Genomic DNA, 15,687 nt, shown 5'->3' on the forward strand with positions numbered 1-15,687 from the left:
TCCTATTAAATTATGAGCTCTATAAGAGCTGGATTCCTCATAGTGTCTGATACCAAGAGATTGATCTTTTCTTCCTTCTGACCTGTTCTTCTACAGCAGTGGTGCTCAAACATTTTGGCTTCAGGACTCCTTTGTGTGCTTTAAAATGATTAAGGACTCCAAAGAGCTTTTGCTTATGTTAGTTAGATCTATTCATATTTACTCTATTAGAAATTAAAAGTGTGAAACGTAAAAAATTCATTAGTTCACATATTTTCCAAAAGAAAGTGGTGTTGTTTTACATTCTTGCAAATCTCCTAAGTTTGGCTTAATTGAAGACATAAGTATATTCAATCTGTAATAATATGTTGTTTAGTTGAAGTAGATGAAGAAAATTCTGCCTTATACAGACGTATAATGGAAAAACAGTGAAATATTTTAATAGTATTTTCAGACAATTGTAGACAGTTCTCTCTCTCTCTCTTTTTTGCTACCACATCAAAACTTAACAACTGGGAGTTTCTCTAAGATTAACTGCATTGTGGGATCTGGAACTATATGAATGAACATTTTGTACTCAGTTATATTAAAATTTACTAGTGCATCTTGCATTTTAAATGTGTATTTTCTCCATGCATGGCTTTGTAACACTACGCATTTGGTCATCTGGGAAATATTGGTTCCCTGACTTCTACCAGTCTTTCAAATGTTGGCACATTTCATTCCAAAACTCAAATTATCACATATTTCAACATCAACACTAATCAAATCGAAAAAGTTTTAAGTATTGGGGAGCTGTTAAGTTCCTGGTGGTGGATACACCTTTTCCAACATTCTAATTTTTTATTGAAAGCTTAAATTTTATGATTGGCAAAAGGTATTATTGATTGTGCTCTTGAAGTGGCAGCTTCACTTTGTTCATTACTGAAAAAATGTCTGTGAAATACCCAGGTTTAAATACCTATAGTTTGTCTGTCAGTCATTCTTCCAAATAAATATGTGTTTCATGAAAAAAGCAATTGACTTAGTTTATATCTCAATTGCACAACTACTTTTTCTTGAGACAACTATTATACTTCAGGAAACAGCAGAAGCCCTTCGTGCATATTTCTCATTTTGTCATGGAATAGAAAAAGATGTGTACTCATCGTTATAAATTTCATAAAATAAATAATAATTTTAACTGCATCTTTAAAGCAAATTAAAGAGAAATTTACTTTTTCTTTTAATAGTTGTTCATGGCCGTGAAAAATATGGCCTGATTTGGGTTCACTTCCTTAAATGTGCTAAGGCCCCAGCAATTTTACCTGCTGTTGTTTTTGCACATCAGTCCAAATGGCAACACAGGAAAAGTGGCAAATAATAGCTTCATATTATTTTGAAAATAATTGGACCTTGTGTCTTCTCTGAAAGGATCTCAGAAACCCCTAGGGATTGTTGAACCACAATTTGAGAACTACTGATGGAAATAATTGGTTTCTGTGTTTTCCCCCCTTTACGTAGTCATCTTTTCTTTACCAAGGGTAAAAAAGGCCTGTTTGTACTAGATCTATACCGAAGATTTAAGAGGAGAGACAGGATTTTCTATTTGACTTCATTTCTTTCTGCAATCTCATTCTGCCTTTGGTTTAGACATCGTCTCCTTTGATTCATCAGGGGCCAGTGACCTAGTCAGAGGGTCACAGAGCTAAGACTGACCAATTGATCAAGCACTAGAGGCACAGAGTATAAAGAAGGAGAAAAGAGAGCCGGGTAGGGAAAGTACTAGAGGAAACAATGTTTGAAGATAAAAAATATGAGAATTAAAGAAAGAGGAACTAAGGAGGAGTGAACAGGAAGGGAAATAAATGAAGAAAAACAGGGACAATACGAGTAAAGAAAATAAGACGAAAGGAAGGGGGATCCTGTGGTAGGAGAGCATGATGTCATCTGCTAGAAAGGCTGTGAACCAGGAGATCTGGGTTCAGCAGGGCCACATCCAGCTTCCATCCTTGCAAGACTCTATATCCTCCATGGGTCTCACATTTTTCCTTCTGCAAAATGAGATGGCTGAGAGGGGAAGAGAGGGTACCGGGGGCAGACAAGAACGTCCAGGGGATGGGCTTCCAGGAAAGCCCCTGCACTCCCAAAATTGTGAGTAAAATCTTGGGTGTTCAGAGGTTTTTTTTTCCCAGGACAGGGAGTGGGTTGTTCTCATAAATTACTCAAAGGTCTCTTTACCAAGCTGGATGAAGAAGCGCTGGTTTGGATGGTTTATGATCTTTTGTGGCCCCAAAACTTTATGATTCTTGCATAGAAGTAGAGCCTGCATTCTGATTCTAAACTAATTTCCAAGCCTTGTGGTTTCACCATCATTGCCTTTGACCCTGAGCAAAATTCAACATGAAGTCTCTGGCCTTATAACAATTTGTTTTTCCCTATGTAGAAAAAAATTAATGAAACAACAATCCCTGAGAGTCCTGAACCCTTGTCACCCTGCAGTGTCTGGCAGGTAGAACAGGTGGAAAATCAGAATCTCTGGGAGCCACCCAGCCCAGCTGCTGCCCCAAACAAGCTGCAAGCAAACAGAGACGGCTTTACCCTGCGTGCTACAGCCGCAGCTCCTCTGGTCCCAGCTTGTTGACTTGGTCCCAGAGAAGGAACAAAGCTGTCCAAGTCCAATGAATGGCCGGCAGTGGAAAACCAGTGTTGCTGTCTGTTGGCAGGCAGGGCGGCCGACACCACACTTGGTCAGCTCCCCACAAGCGGCGCTCCCCTACCCCCACCATGGCTAGCTTTGGCAGGCGTTGCCAGGCCTGAGAACGCAGGAAGTTTTGGGTCACGGTGACCTCTAGTTGTTGATGCCAGATGAAATATGCCCTGGAGGTTCTCCAGTGTCACATGGTGTGTGGAGCAAGAAAAGGCAGGGTTGCTCTTGCGCTGACGAAGTGGATTTTGGTTCCCAAATGGCACCCCTTGGGGAATAGGAGGGGTTGTGGGTGGGAAGGGGGGCAGGCAGGCCGAGCGGTGGTGTGAGAGTGGGCAAGGGAGGATTAGTTTTGCATTTTTCATCTCCTTCAGCCTTCCAGGAAGCCGCTTCCTCCTGGAGGTGGAAGCATACCCCCAGATTTGTGGCGTGGGAATTTGGGGAAAAGTTTCTGCGGTGTTTTAGTTGTTTATGTGGTGGTGGGGGTGGATTTCTAGCCCTATACGTGCTGGGTCTCATAGCTGGATAAAAGCTATGTAACATGTGGGGCCTGACCTACAGCCCCCCCGGTAGCTCAATTGCTTAAAATGGAAAGGACGTCAACCATGGTTGCTCAGGGGAGGGGGTGCCACCTCCAGACCCAGATTGCTTTCAGCTACTACCCGGGAAAACGATACTGTCCCTTTCCATCCTGCTGAAATCACTCTTCATCTTGTTTATACATGTTGAGTTATCTAGTCCTGTTTTTCTGAGTTCCAAACACTTAGAGGAGGCTCAGTGGCTCCCAAAGGAGACCTCTACCAGAAGCCCAGTGATGGACACCTGTCTTTTGTCCCACGTAGGTCCATCATGCCTAAATACAATCTCTATGCCTTGTCCTGGGCAGGAGGATGAGGCTTGGCTACGTTCCCTTTCAAGAATCAAGACGAGAGGACTGAAAGAGAAACAGCTGAAAAGAAGGAGCCAAATAAAAAACAAGATCCAGCTGGAGGAGTTCAGGCCCGATAAGCAGGCTTGAAAAAGAGGTCAGGCCCCAGGAGCTGGGCTGGAGCAGTGAGGAGTGTTTCTTCCAAGAGAAGATGACTGCCTGAGAGGTAGGTGGGCTCTAGTCTGCTGCCCCACACCCAGCTTCAGTTGCCACAGGGAGGCCTTTCCAGTTTTCCCTCCTTCTCTCCTGAAGGCCAAATTGCCTCAGCTGCATTGAAATGGAGACAGAAAGGGTATGTCTGAGATGTAGAGGGAAGGTATCTTTGGGGAAAATGAAAAATCATTCAAGGGTCATCTCCAATCTCACCTCCTCCAAGAATCCTTGCCAAATCTCTCTCATGGGTCTCGGCTCTCTCTCCACCCTCCTCCATAGCAGTTCATGTCTTGGTTCTAGTATATGTCTCTAACTGTCACATAATGAATTTTTTGGTAATGGTAGTAAGATAATATTTGCACAGTGTGTCTTCCATTGCAAAATGTATTACTTTTGCAAATAGTAACTCGTTTGCTCTCTGTAATGACCCTGAAAAGTAGCTAGTAGTTATTGATAGTTTGCTTTATTTAGAAGTAGGGTGGTACAGAAAGCACAGACCTTGGCTCTGTCAGATTAAGGCTTGAATTATAAACCTTGTGATTGGCTGACTATGAGAGCTTGGATAGCCTTCTTGACCAGTTCAGACAGCGGTTGGCCCCACCAAGAGAAATCTGTGCCCTCTCATCTGCCAGTGGGGCCACTGCGGCTTCCACCACAAGCTAAGTTTCTGGTAAAAGAAAATCCTGCCTTGTACATCCAGAAAAATATTAGCTTGGAGGCATCCTATTTTCATAACATACTATTTGGAACTCTGAGCAAATGCCATGGTTTTCTAGCATCAAAACAACTTTATTCCAAAGTTTCTTTTGGAAATTTGCAGGCCATGCACTCTGCCAGGCCTCACATTCCAGCTGTCCTTGGCAGCCATGCCCTTGGGTCATTACAGCTCCTCTCTCACATACCTGCATCCATGTCCTGCTTTGATTTCTCTTCGCTTTCCCTCCTGTGTCCTCCCCCTTCCAACTCTTTTCACAGTACCCTTGAAGTTCGCCTGTTCATGCCAGCGAACCCTCATAGTTTTAGTCTCTTTATAGAGTTCCTTCCCTATCTTCTGCCCTAATTGAAACTTGGTCTCCCCTACTTGTTGGAAGTCCTCTTAATGGTCTTCTAAGACATGTAAAGTCTCACCCTAAATGTGGAGCGATGTGACTTTTTCTTATATCCCACATTACTGTTCCAAAATGTTATTCTTCCTGCAATTCAACATTTCTCTTAAAAAAAAAATTAGGTATTTGGCGACACCATCCAAGTCCTCCACATTTCACACTCACCCCCCACTGTCAACCATGGACCTCTGGCAACCATGGACCTCTTAATTTCTCTCCACAGTCATTGAATATTTAAAAACACAATTTGCAATTCTCCTTCTTTCCTTAAGCCCTACCATCATTCTGGATGGTCAATATTCGGGACCATCCAATTCCTTGACTTTCAGAAACTTCAGGATCTCATTTTCTAACCACAAGCCTTGATCATTGTGTATCTCACCCCCTTCATCTGTTCTCTGATATCTTTTAGAGTCCTGGGCTGTCTGCACCAAACTTCTCCAACCTAACATTTTTGTTTGTTTTCTTTTCAAATTAATAATAAAAATAATAATAAATAAATAATAAAAAAAATTAATAATAAAAATAATAGCAAATATTTCTTGAGTACTCAGTACTTGGTGTGCTGCATGATCAGATTTTTACGTACATCTTTTTAGTTGCTATATACAACCCTATGAGTTAGGTGCTGCTATTGTTTTATTTTATTATAATTTTTTTGCAGATGAGAAAACTAACAAATAGAGGTACTGAGTTGGGATTTGAGCTCAAATATTCTGGCTCTAGAGAGGATATCACTACCACGTCTCTCCTCTCTCTATTTCTTAAAAGTCTTTGTGTTGGGGGTTTCAACCTTGGTCATCCTTTTCATTCCACACACTTTTTCCAAATGTCCTGCTCATGTGCTCCTGTATTCAGTTAACACCCAATTCTGTAATTTTAGTGTTATTGTAGAAAACACTCCCCTGGCCTTTCTTTGGCCTCGGTTTCCTCATCTGTGAAATGCGAGTAATGATAGTTTCTACCTCCTAGGGCTGTATGTAGTAAGCAAATGTATATAAAAAGCTGACTTTTTATCTATCTCCAGAGCCAGCTTCTTATTCACCATCTATATTTCCACTCAAATGGCCCACAGGCATCTCACACACAACATGTACCAAGCTGCATTCACCATGCCTCACATGTTCCAATATTGGTGGCTTTTCCCTCTTATCCATCCAATTTCCTTGTGAATAGTTTTCTTCTTCTTTCTCAGCCCTACATGTTACCTGTCTCTAAGTTGTGTTCCATCAGTTCTAGTATGTAAATTGACTCTATTGCCTAAATTCAGGCCCTCATCCCTTCACATCTGAATAATTGCCATGTTTTCCTACCTGGAATCCCTGTTCCTACTTTTTATAGCTTTAAGAGATAATTAATTTTTTTAAAAAAGAAGGAATCAGACGATGTTCATTCTGTTTGTTTTAAATTCTTCCATGGTTCCCCAAAGCTTTTAGGATAAAGTTCAAATTTCTTTGTTTATTAATTTTTTTAAAACTTTATCTTGCTTTTGTGCTTCATCATGTTAATATTTCTTGCCATTTTTCCTAACACTTATTTTGCCCAATCATGGGGAACTTCTGGTAGGTCCTCAAACGCCAGGGTCTACCAAAGCTCATTGCACTTGTAAATGCGGATTTTTCTGTTCATCTCTCCTTGCTCTGGCTAACTTCCTCTTAAACTTGTCTCAGCTCAGGTGTCATCTTTTGCAGAAATATGTTTTTCTTGATGCCTGTGGTTTATTTTGGTGCTTCGTCTGTAATTCCAGAGCACCTGGTACATATTTCTGCCAATCAGTTAACTCTCCACATCATGATTCTCAACTTTACTTTGCCTCCAAATACCTAGAGCCAGGGTGGCAAACAGCAGCCCAGTGACCAAAGTCATCCTGCCACTTGTTTTTGTAAATAAAGTTTTATTGGAACAGAAGCATGCCCATTCAGTGTGCTCTATGGCTGATTTTGGATAAAAAGAGCAGAGTTTAATTGTTGTGACAGAGTCTATGTATCCCCCAAAGCTAAAATATTTACTATTTGACCTTTTGCAGAAAATGTTTGCAGTCCCCTTTCATCTATTACTGTGCATCACTATTACAAAATTCTTAGCCAGAGATGCCAGACCCTGAGGGAGAAAGTGGATCAAGATCTTGCAGAGGAGGAGTGTCAAGGGAAAACTAGAGTTGGATGATTCAGATACATACCCTAGGGGATCATGTTCCTTCCCTACACCACTGACAATCATTCCATGTGTCCTTATGAAATATTTCTTATATATCATGAGACAGAGACTGTATGTTTTTTAATCTTTTGGCTTACGTGCCTAACATGGTGACAGACTATTAGAAGTAAAAATAAGCCAGAAAACAACCCCCAAAAGCCAAGCTCACACCAAAAGAATTTTTTGAAGGATACTGGGATATAATCAGGGGGTCTAAGAAAGAGGTGAACACCCAGTTCTTGAAAAGACACAGCAATGATGTGGAGTAACGATTGTTATCAGGATCCAGCCTCTGTCTTGTGTCTCTGCTGTTTCTCATCATGTCAGCTTCATCTTTCCCTTTCACCGTGGACTTCCTCTAGCTGGCAAAAATCATGGCCCATCACAGTTCCTGAGTTTTTCATTTTATAGTTTTCAGTCATTGATGAGCCTTTATCCTGACTTTGTCTTAGTCCTATATTCCAAAATACTAAGTCAGTTTACCATTGATGTGGTCAAGGAAGAGGGGTTAGGTGAGAAAACAGAAATGTTAGTGATACTTATGGATAGACTAAAGATAGAGGATGAGCCAAGAACAAAAGAGGTACTGTTCCCAGAATAAGGGAGAGCTACACAGACAAGGCAGTAGGTGTCCCCATGGTAGCTCCTGGTAGATGCCCCCCACAGTAGCACTTAGGAGGTGCTTAACTGATGTATGTTGACTCAATAAATAAAGAAAGAAATTAACCTCTTTGAGCCTCTTCTTCTGTGAGATGAGAATAGCATCTACCTCACAGGTTTGTACTGACGATAGAGCACTAACTACGGTGCTTGACAGGCGTAGATATTCAGTAAATGCAACCTAAATATCCTAGCACTCATCTGGGTTGGAATTGCAAAGGGAAATTAAGGGAGAATTTATTATAGCAGATTATCTTTTAAAATTCAATCAGCATGATTATCCAATAAAATTTTAATCAAACTATATGTCCCATCTTGTCTTCTAATCAAACTTAAGTCAACATAAATATTAGCCCAGGACTCTCACTTGGCTCAGTCTGAGTTGGCGCATTCCCTAAGGGAAACTGTAGGGTGTCAGAAGAAAGCCCCGATTTGTACCTATAAGAGACTATATTTACTTGTTCAGAAGACGAACAGAAACTGGAGATTAAGAACCCCTGGTCTACTAGATCAATGTCTACTGTTTCACGAGTTAAGCTTTAGCTTCCCTGTTAACCAGACTAGCTCACACAACATATACCCACCTGAACTATTAATGTGTGCATTTTCTTGGATGTGCCTCCTTCCTTTGGACACTATTGCTCTTTGTCTCATATTTAAAATGCCTTCCTCTGCCCTGTTGCCTTCATCTGCATAACTCCTCAACCTTCAGGGTCTCCTCTGGCTCCATAATTTTACTGACCCATCCCCATCAGCTTTGAAAAATCATAATTCAAGTTTTTCCAAGACCTGATACAGAACACTTTGGCACAAGCCAGGTACCTGGGTCCTTCTACTCTAATTCCCTAACCAAACTCTTTCTTCTAAACTCATACTGAGAAATGCTAAAGATTTCCAATAAAATTTCTTTTCATGGCTCAGTGGTTTGTAGAAACCGTTTATAGTTTACAAAGTTCTCTACAACTCTCTGATGTTGGTGTTATTAAGGACATCCCACTCCTGATCAGAATTTCTAATTGATCGATAATTTGGGGAGATGAGACTTGACTTTTACTGAGAATGGTGTCCTAAATCTTTCGTTAAGGAGGCTTTTTTCAATGGTATGTCTCAGTGCTAGAAGAAACTCTAAAGCTTACTCATGATGTTGGTCCTGAAAAGCACCTGAATCTTCTCTATATGGCCCTCAGATGGAATGTAATCTGTACTGAAATTTATGGCTTCTGAATTGACTTCCAGAGGAATATCCATTTCTCCACCCTACCATATTGGACATCTCCCACTATTAGCTCTTTTTCATGCATTGAGGCACACTTTGCCCCCCTGCTAACTTACCATAATGAGCCTCTCTCATATCCATTAGAGAGAATCTAAGTTCCTCTTCTACATATGAGTTTGAGTAGGTATGTGGTAGGTATGTGGGGTCAAGATAGCATCTCCCTCATTTTCCCTTTTCTATCCCCCAAAAACCTTGGGAACTTCAACTGCTGGTTTTGAGTCTACTTTGCTTTTTCTCAGGATATATTCTGGTCTACCAGTTTTACTGTTTTAAATTCTTAAATTTAGCAAGCTGATTTTCTTTGAAGCCTACGGAATAGAGGATGTCAAAAATGTCCTTCCGACATAATAATTACTAAGTATATAGAGATTAGAAGCTTACTTTGGATATAGAGACTTTCTAAATTGGAAACATTTTTTGAAGACAGGAAATTCAGCCTAAGTAAAACCTAGTGTGTCCACTGGGGCATGTTGGGTTTGGGGAGGGAAAGTATCAGGAAAAATAGCTAATGCATGCTGGGGTTAATACCTAGGCGATGGGTTGACAGGCGCAGCAAACCACCATGATACATGTTTACCTATGTAACAAACCTGCACATCCTGCACATGTACCTAGGAACTGAAAATTCAACAACAACAACGAAAACACTGAAAAACAAAGACACTGTGCTACCAGAAACAAAACAAAACAAAACAAAACAAAAAAACTAGTGTGTCGATATTCACAATTGTTTTGGTCTATTCTTAAAAGCAGTATGAGATCATTATGATGACCACATAAATGAAAAGCAGTAACAGTCATTCTGGCCTTCTAGTACCTTGAAGATGTCCAGTTACTTCAAAGCCTTTGAATGTGCTTTCCCCCTTCCCCTACCCTGGGAATATTGTCTGCAACCCCATCCCTCCAAATTTTGGTCTGCCAACTTTTCATATTTCAAATCTCTGAAATACTTTTTCTTAATTATCTTGCTGCCCCCGACCCCAGTCCTAATCTAAATTGGGTCACCCATCATAATTTTGTAACCTGCCTTTAAATTTTTCTTATGGCAAATATACAAATTTTAATGGTATATTTAGTGATATGATTATTTAGTGTCTGTCTTTTCCATTAGACTATTAATTTTGGGGAGCAATTCTGGCTGCTTTGTTTACGGTGGAATCCCCAGTGCCTGGCAGAGAGGCTGGTTTGTGTTGGTTGTTCACATAATGTTTCCTGGATGATTGGATGAATGAATAAATGACTATTACATTTGTAATAAATGTAATAAATGATTGTCACATACTGTTTTTCTTCTTCTTTGCTTACATTTGTATATGACCTTGTGTTTTTCAAAGAATTTTCATGTTTCTGTAGTTTTAGGTAGATAAGACTAATTATTACTGTCCCAATTTCCATCTGATGAACCTAGGGCCCAGAAAAATGAAAAGACTAACACAAATTCACATACCTGGTGATGTGTGAAGCTGCAGTCAGAGCCGAGACTACATGTTTACTCTTAGACTAGTGTTCTCCCCTTTAGTAATTTAAAAAATAAAATTAGTCTCTTAAAAGATAATTTAAGTGCACATAATGCGATTTTTTTTTAATCTTGGAAAATATAGCATTTGTTTTTTTTGGAAGGTTCTGGTTAAAATACAATACCCTGACTTTTTAAACAGAATTTTACTGTTTAGAGCTGTTTTAGGTTCACAGGAAAATGGAGCTGAAGGTACAGAGATTTCCCATTTACCTCCTGCAATACCCTGACTTTTATGACTTCTTTTCTTTAGGTGACCTATTATATAGGGGAATGTGAAGGGGAGATCTCACTTAATCCCATTTTTGGGGGTGCCTTCAGGACCTCAGGCAGCCTATATGCAATATATCTTGCTTAAAGGCAGAAAACAGTTTTTTGCATCTGAACACGTTTATATATTTTCTTGTGAGAGAAATTAGTCAAAATTAAAATATTAGTTTTTGTCCAAAGAGTGGCTTAAAAAAGTAAAAATTCTTTCTAAAATACCTTTTGCTTCATACATGTCTAACACAAATTGTCTTTTTTCCTATTCATTTACCTCATTTTACTAGTTAATCAAACCTTTACAATAACATATGGACAAAAAAGCAATGCAGCATTATTCCCTTACAGAAATTTCACCCCTTAGCCTTTTTGTTTTCCTATTGAATCATATCAATCTTTTCATATCATTTCAAATTGGTAGTGTCTGTTGTTCATTCACCTGCATTCAGAAAATCATAAGATCCTATTAGTCACATTAGCACTAACCTGCTTTAAATGAAAAAATGTGTATATCCCTGTAAGTTTTTTACTAAATTGATACATAATTTTAAAAGCATTATTTACCTTGTAGCCTATCTCTCTGATTTATCTCTCAGGGTATAGAATTCTTAAATATGGTATCATTTATTTTTATCTCTCTGGAATCATCCAGGCTTTGATTCATTATGGAAGAGAAATTTCTTATAATGTAGTATTTTTTCTCACTTCCTTGAAAAAGAATTGCATAGAATCATAAGGTTGTATTGTAACAAGAGATTTTATAGGCCATTTAAACCAACTCTTTGAATTCCCTGTGCATATGCCATCCAAGGTCATCTATTTGCTACTTGGATACTTTGTATAATGGGGAGGTCACCACTTCACTTTAACTATATGCCCTCAGGGATAAACCAGGTTGGTTGCCTATCCAATTATGTATGGTTCCTTTAACTCATCAGCAAATATGGGGCTTTATTTATATCTGTACAGTATGCCCAAGCTTCCTTGAATCCTGGACATCTGGAGAGTGTGCTCTGCAATTGGAGTCAATCTGCGATTGTTTAGACTGTCTGGAAGCAAGGCAGGCTGACTTCATTTGGAGCTGGAAGCAGGGGCAAGCTGACAGCAACTTATAGAACATGGAGATTCCTGGCTAGCTGCTTGCTAGAAAGAAAATGTTTTAAGTGAACTTAGGTTTCCAGATGTCCCACTAAAAAGTACATAATTGCCATGACAGAGGATGAAAAAAGGAAAATGTGTAATATGTGAATTAATTACTTTTTCTCTGATTATTTTTTACTTAACATTTGGCAGCACAGTTTCCATAAATTTTATTTTTTAGAACGTGTTTTTTTTTTTTTCGCCTCGGAACAACTGTACGGAATGCTGATAGACCCACGACTTTTCTTAGTAAGATTTTTATGTGCATTCTTTTTCACTTAGTTCACACATTATTCCATATACTAAAAATTCTTTGTTTCTGCTTTCTGAAGAATAGCATGATTTTATAACATAAAATAATTTCAACAATATCAAATCAATAACCAACATTTATGGTACCTTATGAAATAGGATAGTTTGCTCAAGTATTTCTATCTTCCTGTAAAAGAGAGTGCAATAAAGGTAGCGCCTTTAAAAAACTTTTAATCAGGTGAGGTGGAGCTGCATTTGAAGACACCGATCTGTTTTTCCTAGCGGTGTTTCCATCTTGCTTTGCTCTCCCGCACCCCTGTAGTTAACTCTGTGCTTGATTGCCTCAGGGGAGGCAGGAAAAGGGCTGAACTCAGAAATAGCCTGCTTGTCTTTCTGACATTTGTCATGAAGAAGCCTAAGCCCTCAGGGGAACTTAGAGAGTTTTGCGGAGAAGGTAAAAGTTGGTATTTAAGGGTATAGACAAAGTATTTTGGTCAGAAACAAGCAGAGGAGAGAGCAGAGTATTCCTCTGGGCTGTGTGGGAGACAGAGCAGAGAGAGAGGGAAGGAGAAGAGGAGGAAGGGATGAATGAAATGGATCAATGAAAGATTTCTGTCGTCCGGAGGAAGGATTCTGCCTTTGCTTTACAGCAGTGCTGATGGACCATCAGCAAGATCCTAAAGAGGAAACGACTGTCTAGTGCATGTTGTGCGGTGTTAATTGACACACAGTAGCCTTGTAAGAGTGACGTGGAAACAATGGGAGTTACCTGGAGTTACCAGATGTAATCGCTCATATGTCCTGGGACAAGGGATGCAGCAATGTGTGTGAACCTGAGTACTGATCCCTGGCAACCTCTGCTCCCACCTTGCTACTGCATAGTTAATGGCATAAATTTTGGAGAAGCAGAGACAAAAGATAATTCTCAGGAAGAACTGAAGATAAGTTCATCCACCAGTCCAGCAGAATAGAAACTCAGGAAAAAGTATTACAATGAATTATAGGAAATGAACGTATAATACATTTAAGTGTGTTTACTGAGAGGCACACTTGCTTACAATCAATAACTATTTTTCTTTTTTCCCCACTTAAAAAAATTAAGGTAAAATTTACAGACATTCCCTTTTAGTACACAATTCTATGAGTTTTTGCAAACACCCAGTCTTGTAACAACCACCACAATCAACATGTAGAACATTTCTCTCACTCCCCTAAATTCTCCAGTGCTCCTTTGTAGTTAATCCCTCTCTCCTGGCAACCATTGATTTGCTTTTGCCCCTTTTGCAAGAATGTCAGAAATTGAATCATGAACTATTAAGCCCTATGAATCTTATTTTTCTTTGAATAATGCATTTGTAATTCATTCATGTTGCATGTATCAGCAGTTTGCTCCTTTTTATTCCTGAGTAGTATTTAATTGTATGTATGTACCACAGTTGTGTCCAGCTTTTGTGGTTGCAAATAAAGCTGCTATAAACATTAGCATACAGGATTTTGTGTGAATATAGGTTTTCATTTAACTTGGGTAGAAACTACAGGTGGGATTGCTGCATTGTGTAGTATATGTTTAACTTGGTAAGATTCTGCCAAATAGATTTTCAAGGTGGCTGTAAGTTTGCATTCTCATCAACAATGTATGAGGAGTTGTAGTTACTCCACCTTATATTGCCAGTTTAAATAAATTCGTTATGTTAAGTGCATAACAGTATCTCATTGTGACTTTAATTTTCATGGCTTATTTGCCATTTATATTTATGATACATTATCTGTTCAAATGTTTTGTCCACTTTTAAATTGGTTTGTAAATGTTGGGTTTTTAGACTTCTTTTTCTATTCTGGTTACAAGTCCATATCAAATATATCATTTGGAAAAATTTTCTCCCAGTTTGTGCTTTGTATTATCTTCCTACTGGTATCTTTTGAAGAGCAAAAGTTTTTATATTTGATTAGGTAAAATATGTAAAAAAAAAATTTGGCTTAGACTTTTGATGTCCTATCTAAGAACTCTTTGCTTATTCCACAGTTACAAAGTTTTTTGGTATTTTTTTAATTCTGCTTTTTCTTCTGGAAGTTTTCTAGTTTTTACACAGAAGTTTGATAATTCTAGGTTTGTGATCCAATTTCAGTTAAGTTTTTATAAGGTACAAAGTCTGTATCTAGGTATTTTGTTTTGCTTTGTGCAAATGGGCATTCATTGTTCCAGAAATATTTGTTGAAAAGACTACCCTTTCTTTATTGAATTGCTTTTGTACCTTTATTGAAACTTGGTTTTCCACGTGTGGATCTACTTTTGGAGTCTCCACTGTGTTCATATATATTTATATTATATAATAGATATATAAAACCTTTCTTTAATACCAACTGGTTTGACTATTACAGCTTTAAGTAAGCCTGGAAGTTAAGTAGTATGAGTCTTCCAACTTTGTTTTTGCTTTGAAAAATGTTCCAGCTATTCTTTTTTCTCTGCCTTTCCTTGGAAATTTTAGAATCAGCTTGGCAATTTCTAAAAAAAAAAAAATCTTACTAGAATTGCATTGAATCTGTAGGTTAATTTGGGGGAAATTAACATATTAATAATGTTGAGTCATCTGATCCATGAACATAGTATATATCTCCTTTTATTTAGGTCTTCTTTGATTTCTTTTATCAGTATTTTGTAGTTCTCAGTATAAAGGTCTTAGAGATATTTTGCAAGATTTGTACATAAATATTTCAGGTTTTTTGTTGCTATTGTAAATTATGGTTTTAAAATTTTAATTTTCAAGTGTTCATTGCTAGTATAGATGATCCCCTACTTATAATGGTCCAACTTATAATTTTTCAACTTTATGTTGGGTTTATCAGGATTTAACCTCATCATAAATTGAGGGGCTTCTTATTTATGATAGGGTTATAATTTCTACTGAATGTATATTGCTTTCACACCATCATAATATAAACAAATCTTGTCTAATAATTGTTAGCCAGGGACCATCTGCTATGTTGCCAGCATTAAATGAATTTTCAACTTATGATATTTTTTATTAAAATAGACATTTCAGGATGTAACTTCATTGTAATTTGAGAAGCATTTGTATACAGTAACATGATTGCCCGTGTATCCTCTACCTTTGCTAAAATCACTTATTAGTCCTAGTAGCTTTCTAAAGTATGTTTTTGAGATTTTCTCTTTTGGCAATCATGTTACCTATGAATCAAGTCTTGCCTTGTTGCACTGGCTTTCTCTCTTGCCTTGTTGCACTGGCTTAGACTTTCAGTATATTGTTGAATAGAAATACTGAGAACATCTTTGCCTTGATTCTGGTCTTGGGGAAAAGCATTCAGTTTTTCATCATTTGATATTATCGTAACTCTTCTGATGGTGCCCTTTACATGGTTGTGGAAATTTTCTTTTATTCCTAGTTTTCTGGGAGTCTTTAATCATAAATGAATGTCAGATTATGTCAAAGGCTTTCTCTGTGTCTATTGATATGATCATTTGTTTTTTTCCTTTGTATTCTGTTGATATGATGAATTACGCTAACTGATATT

General features: G+C 38.3%; 1 protein-coding gene across 2 annotated transcripts in view; it reads left to right on the top strand.

Moving 5' to 3' along the window:
* The window catches only part of TPRG1 (tumor protein p63 regulated 1), a 383,450-nt gene that overhangs the window by 148,135 nt on the left and 219,628 nt on the right, over positions 1–15,687 (top strand). Inside the window, exon 4 of one of the 2 annotated variants that reach the window (XM_063603024.1) lies at positions 3,508–3,759. The exons of the other annotated variant lie outside the window; for it this stretch is intronic. The gene's annotated coding sequence lies outside the window, so the exon portion shown is untranslated. The remainder of the gene's footprint in view (positions 1–3,507; positions 3,760–15,687) is intronic. 2 annotated transcript variants of the gene reach the window in all.

The sequence above is a fragment of the Pan paniscus genome, chromosome 2 (assembly GCF_029289425.2).
Source record: "Pan paniscus chromosome 2, NHGRI_mPanPan1-v2.0_pri, whole genome shotgun sequence".
Classification (NCBI taxonomy): domain Eukaryota; kingdom Metazoa; phylum Chordata; class Mammalia; order Primates; family Hominidae; genus Pan; species Pan paniscus.